We start from the raw sequence: 5,446 nt of genomic DNA, 5'->3' as shown, positions 1-5,446 counted from the left end.
CCCCCCCCCGTCAACCCCCCCGCCCCACCTTCTCCCACACACAAACGCACACACACGCACACACATACACTCACACACTCACACACTCACTCTCAGAGAAGCACATTGTTTCCGGATGAAGTCAATCAATCTCTGCTTAAATCCTGACCCCGGCTTTTGGTGCAAGCAGTGTGTGTGTGGGTGTGGGGGGGTATCGACTAGCTCACCCTATAGACACACTCCCAGTCAGACCACTACAGCACTTTCCCTTGTGGGTGTTAATTAGAGGATGCAATAATGTATACACACACTCTGATCTCATGACACTGCTGTCACCGACTCAGAGGAGGTTTTACTCTGACACACCTCTAAAGCGTCAATGAGTCAACACACAGGGAATGACTTCGTCTAGAGAGAGGGGGACCCTCTCCTAGTGGCTCTCTGACCTTTCCCCAAAATACAGACATAATGACATGCACACTTCCATCTACACGCAACACCTCACTGGACCAGATCCCTTGCCTCCCACCTCTCATCAACACACTCTGACTCATCAGTAGTCTGGAAAACGCACAGCGACCCTAAAAATAGAGGCATTACACACAAAAATGGAAATGATAAATTCCCAAAAAGGTTTTGTTTCATCCCACAAAAATGAAGGAAATTTCTTCTATTGAGAAACTAAATACATGTGAAAATATTTCAGTGAATGAAACCAGATCTATTGTGGTTGTGATGGGAGAGTTTGCACACAGACTCTGCCTCTATTATAGTCATTGTTCCAAAGGTCCAATAGGGTCTATGTTACATAAAACTATCATGTTCCATAAGCTAGCATAGCCACTGTGCTCTGTCTATATGTGAAAGGTAGATCATGTTTATGTGAAGAGTCCAGAGAATGTGGGTTTTTATTTTCAGATAGGGCATTGTCTCAAACGTAACCTTACAATGGACGAATCTCATTTGTGTCACCTGAAACTGAAAGAATTGTTTTAATGATTAATTTCTTAAATCTGTCTTTCAATCCTCTTTGTCCTCAATAATCCTGTCTCTTTTGCCTTTGGTCATTCAGAAAACAATATAACGTGGACACAAATGTTAAAAGAAAGAAGATATAAGTATCCCGTTCGACTTTTCTTATGGATGTTTTCTTTATCTGTGACTCTGAAAACTATTGTTTTGGTTCCTGACTCCCAAAGGGAAGTTCCTCGGACAGTACAGTATATGGCAGAGGTTTTATTTTGAAATGATTTGGTTTCTGGCAGGCTGGGAGCTTTTATTGTGAAGAGGAGGAGCTCACAGACAGACTGACTCATGCCGAGAGGGAGGGAGGGAAGGAGAGAGAGAGAGAGAGAGAGAGAGAGAGAAAGACTGCCTCTGTCACTGTCTGGCTGCTCAGGGCTCTATATATGCTGCTCATACCTGGCAGAGCAGCACTGCATCGTGGTTTACTCTCCTGCAGGGAAATATCAGAGCAGCTACACACCAAGACCACAACACTGAAGGTAAAACTTTGCTTTGTGCAGACTGACAACTTATTTGAATGAAGCAAACCTCAGTGAGACTGATACAATGACGATGGAATGGATAAAACATGAACTTAATGTTTTTCTTTAACTTTTTAATCTTTCAGCTATCATGGAGAGAACTTTTTAAATAACTTTTCAAATATTGTTATTGCATTTAAGGTTCTTTGGGTTGTTTATTTGTAATTGAAAAGGCACTGGAGAAAAGTACCGTAATTCTTTACATTTTAATGAGGGAGTAGTGGAGGAAGGAGAAGTCAAATGTTTGAGGTAGAATAAGGACAATTTCCCCCCCGGTGTTTTCCTGGTTTACCAGTTCGACATGTTAATGTTTAAATGATATGTTACCAGAAGTGGTGTGTGGTTTTCTGGGAGCACAGAGCGGCTGAGTGTGATACCCATTCATTTGCTGGAGGCTCTGGAAAGGTAGTGAGTTCAGGCTCTAGTGAGAAAGAGAAGAAGAGCGGGCGGCATCACTTTGAGTGACTCTAACAAAGAGGAGTCGGCCGTTTTCTTTCTAGTGTTGCATCTGTGATGCAGACAGACTGTGTTTATGTGGCGAGGTCCGTTTGTTTGCAGAGCTCCTCAGCGGAGTCACATGGATTAGTTAACACAATAGAGCCTGTGAGGTGAAAACGCTTGTGTCTTACTCATCCAACTCTCAGTGACGGATTTCTTCTCTTCACTCTCTGCCTCCTTTCCTCCCCTTGGCTCTTCCTTCGCTTCCCTCCTCCTCCTCTCCCTGCTCTCCTGCTGCTAATCCCATTTGATGGCAATGTCTTTCCCACTCCAATCCAGGGAAGAATGTCTCCAGCATTCTTGCTATAGAAAAAGAAAAAAAAACACTCCGTGTATCACTTGGACAGAAAGAGCAAAAGGTGGAGGAGTGGGGAGAAGAAAAGAGGTTGAATGGATGGAGGTATATAGAGAAAAGTAGGGCTCGCTGGTTGTAAAGAGCCCTCTTTACCTACACTTGGATAGGAAATATTGCCCCAGACAGAGAGCAAGGGGGAAATAATAGTAGAATAAGGAAGAAAGAAAGAAAGTAGGGCAGTGAGTAAGTGGATGAGCGGAGAAGCCGCGAGTTGTTGGTGTGGCTGGAATAAGTGAAAACGCTCTGTGCTACGTTTTAAAAGGAGAGGGGGGGAAGGAAAACAGTCTGGTTCTGTTTTATGTGGTGTGTGTGCAATTAGAGCCAGAGAGAACGAGGAGAAGGGAAGGGGGGCTGGGGTACCCGTGGAGGAAAGGGGCTGAAAATAAGTTAAGGACACCAGGAGAACAAAGGATGAGAGAGAACATGTCAGCTGACAGGGAAGAAGTGAATGGATGGAGGCTGCAGAAGGCCAATTCAATGCTTTTTGTATGTGAGACACATTGAATGTTGTGTGCTCCCAGCAGCAGCAGCCTGGTTTGTGGGGTCAGACAAGATTATGTTGAATGTTCTTGGAAACTTTGTGGCTCCTCTGCTACTCTGCTTTGTCTTGTAGGGTAGAGGGAGGCTAATGTGACTCAACAAAAAATGTCACTCTTCCCAGTAAATGTAGAAATCCTCCGACATGACACAAAAGCCATTTCTTCTTATCACTTCCCAGCAGTTTAGTTTAGTCACAGTTTTCAGTGTGAGAGACACTCAGAGATCAGCTCTTCACCACGTCACATTGACGGTCCCTGCCTGCTCGGCGGCATCGGACATGTTTATATTGACGCACTTCAGTGATGATGCAACGCATGGTGGCGAATACAAGTGAGGAAACCGTGAACCAGGTGTGTAGGTGGCAGTGCAGTTCAAATAAAAGAAAGAAAACAAGAGACATCTTGTTTTTGACTGACTTGAAAGGTGTGTTCCAGCTAGGATTTCATCTTCCATTTGAGGGGGGGGGGCAGTATCTCAGTCTGTAGGGAGGTGGGTTGGGAACCAGAGGGTTGCTGGTTCAAGTGGACCAAAGTATGGTGAATGTTGGTGGACTGGTAGCTGGAAAGGTCGAGTTCACCACCACCTTTGGGACGCCTTTCCGTGGACCAACATGGACCGGATCTCAGGCAGCGTTAGCAAAGCTGTGTAGTAGATATAATTACCAGAGCTCAATTTGACTATTTGGAAAAATCCATTTTTACCCATTTTTACAAATGGGCAAGGTCAGGCTGTTGCACGGCCGCGGCTGTTTGCAGAATCAAATGAAACCGAGTTGTAATGCAGACACAAAGCAGCCTGAAAGTACACCCACCCACTAAAGGCATGCCTCGTTCCACTTCCACAGCCTAGATGCCTTGTTGTATGAGTCTAATGTTACTTTTTCTGTTATTAAACACCTACAGAGTTTTTAAGAGAATGGGCATGCCTTTAGTTCCCCCCCTATGTTGTTGTTTACCGAAGGAAATCCCTCATTACTGGCAATGTACACTCAACTACTTCCTGTTTTCCCCCTGGCCTGCTTCCTGTCATCCGCTGGCCGGGTCTAATAAAGCGGCTCCGTCTTTTCAGCCAGCTGCGGAGCTAACGAGATGGGCGGCAGATAAACCTGGGGAGGGCTCCCAGCTTGCTTCGATAGGCAGTGGAACAGTGGATGAGTTTCTCACGCACCCCCGGTCGTTATTGTTCAGGAAGCACAAACAAGCGGCAACACCGCCATTTAAGATGTTGAGGTCTTCCTTTATTGAAGCAAGATGCTGCCGGTAACGACTCCCAGCGTCTGGCACCAGCTCCTCTGTAGCTGTAGCTGACTGATACATCACTGGGCTGTAAAACACTCTAACAATGAAGCTGTTAAGCTGTTCCTGGATCTGTTCATTGAGCTTTTCCATGTAGAAACTGGAGAGACAAAGTTACTCCACCAATCCCTTTTGCCTTTTCTACTCTTCTTTCTTTTTTTCCCCCCATTAAAGAGTTTCCAGACAGGCTCCAGCCCAAGGAAAGTATTTTTCAGGATAAAAAGGGGGAACTGCTCTTTTTTGCCTATTGCCTATTTTTACCACGGGCGAAAAAAGAGGCAGTGAGAGACATAAGAGTAATGCTGTGTTACAGAATGACAGACAGAGGAGCTGGAGCGTTTTCTCTCAGCGAAGCACGGCGCTCCGTGGGCCAGTAGGCTCGGACCAGGACAGCAAAACACAGGGCCGTTGGCATGACGACAGAGGAGCACTTCCCTTTTAATTCAGCCCCTCTCCGCCACAGAGACAAAAAATAAGAGACAGAGTAATGGAACCGTTTGTAGATGCCTTCTAATCTTTTATACAAGGCGCAGGTTTTAACAGGGGCGGTGCTGTTTTAGAGTACAGCTGGGATGAAAACGGGCAGGACGTAGTGTGCGTACAGCCGCATCTGTCATGCACTTTGTGGTCAAAGAGGTCTGGACGATCAGAGCTGGAGGGTCACAGAGTCTGCATGACCCTCACTTGATGTAAATCCAGAAGTGGGCCGTAAAACTATTCATGCAGCTGCAGATTAAACAAGCTGACCTTTTTATGCGCTGTGAAATATGAAGAAGCCAAATGTCTAAACAGCAAAAGTAGAATTGTATTACGCTGAATTGTATTTGGAGGAAAGTCAAATGTCAGTGCACAGTAAGAGAGTGTACCATTGTACTTTAAGATAGTTGCATAGCAGTTTGGCTGTGGAACAAATGAAGGGTCTTGTTTCTTCTAGTAAAGAGCACATTGTAAGGCAAAGGGGATGATGTCAGTTCAAGCTGGATAACACCCAGTTCATACATTTACAGCATTTACCTTTGTCAAAAACATAGGTAAAAAACTGTAAATGTCTTTGAGGTCTTTCATGCTGAGGCAGTGTTGGCTTGAGAGGGATGAGGCTCGGAGGAAATTAAGTGCGTTTCCTCTCTGCTGGAGCAGACGGGCAGGGTGCTTTGTGCCTGATGCTCTGAGAACACAGCCAAAAAAGGAATCAAGCCGCTGCATAGCGCTGCGAGCCTCACGGGCTGCCAAAC

At 45.4% G+C, this 5,446-nt stretch overlaps 1 protein-coding gene across 9 annotated transcripts in view; it reads left to right on the top strand.

Moving 5' to 3' along the window:
- palld (palladin, cytoskeletal associated protein) overlaps positions 1–5,446 on the top strand; it is a 53,371-nt gene that overhangs the window by 34,267 nt on the left and 13,658 nt on the right. The window contains exon 1 of one of the 9 annotated variants that reach the window (XM_034881139.1): positions 1,333–1,484. The exons of the other annotated variants lie outside the window; for them this stretch is intronic. The gene's annotated coding sequence lies outside the window, so the exon portion shown is untranslated. Of the gene's footprint in view, positions 1–1,332; positions 1,485–5,446 lie in introns of those variants that run through there. 9 annotated transcript variants of the gene reach the window in all.

The sequence above is a fragment of the Etheostoma cragini genome, chromosome 9 (assembly GCF_013103735.1).
Source record: "Etheostoma cragini isolate CJK2018 chromosome 9, CSU_Ecrag_1.0, whole genome shotgun sequence".
Classification (NCBI taxonomy): domain Eukaryota; kingdom Metazoa; phylum Chordata; class Actinopteri; order Perciformes; family Percidae; genus Etheostoma; species Etheostoma cragini.
Note: the sequence above shows the minus strand (reverse complement) of the source record. Positions and strands in the feature narration are given on the sequence as shown.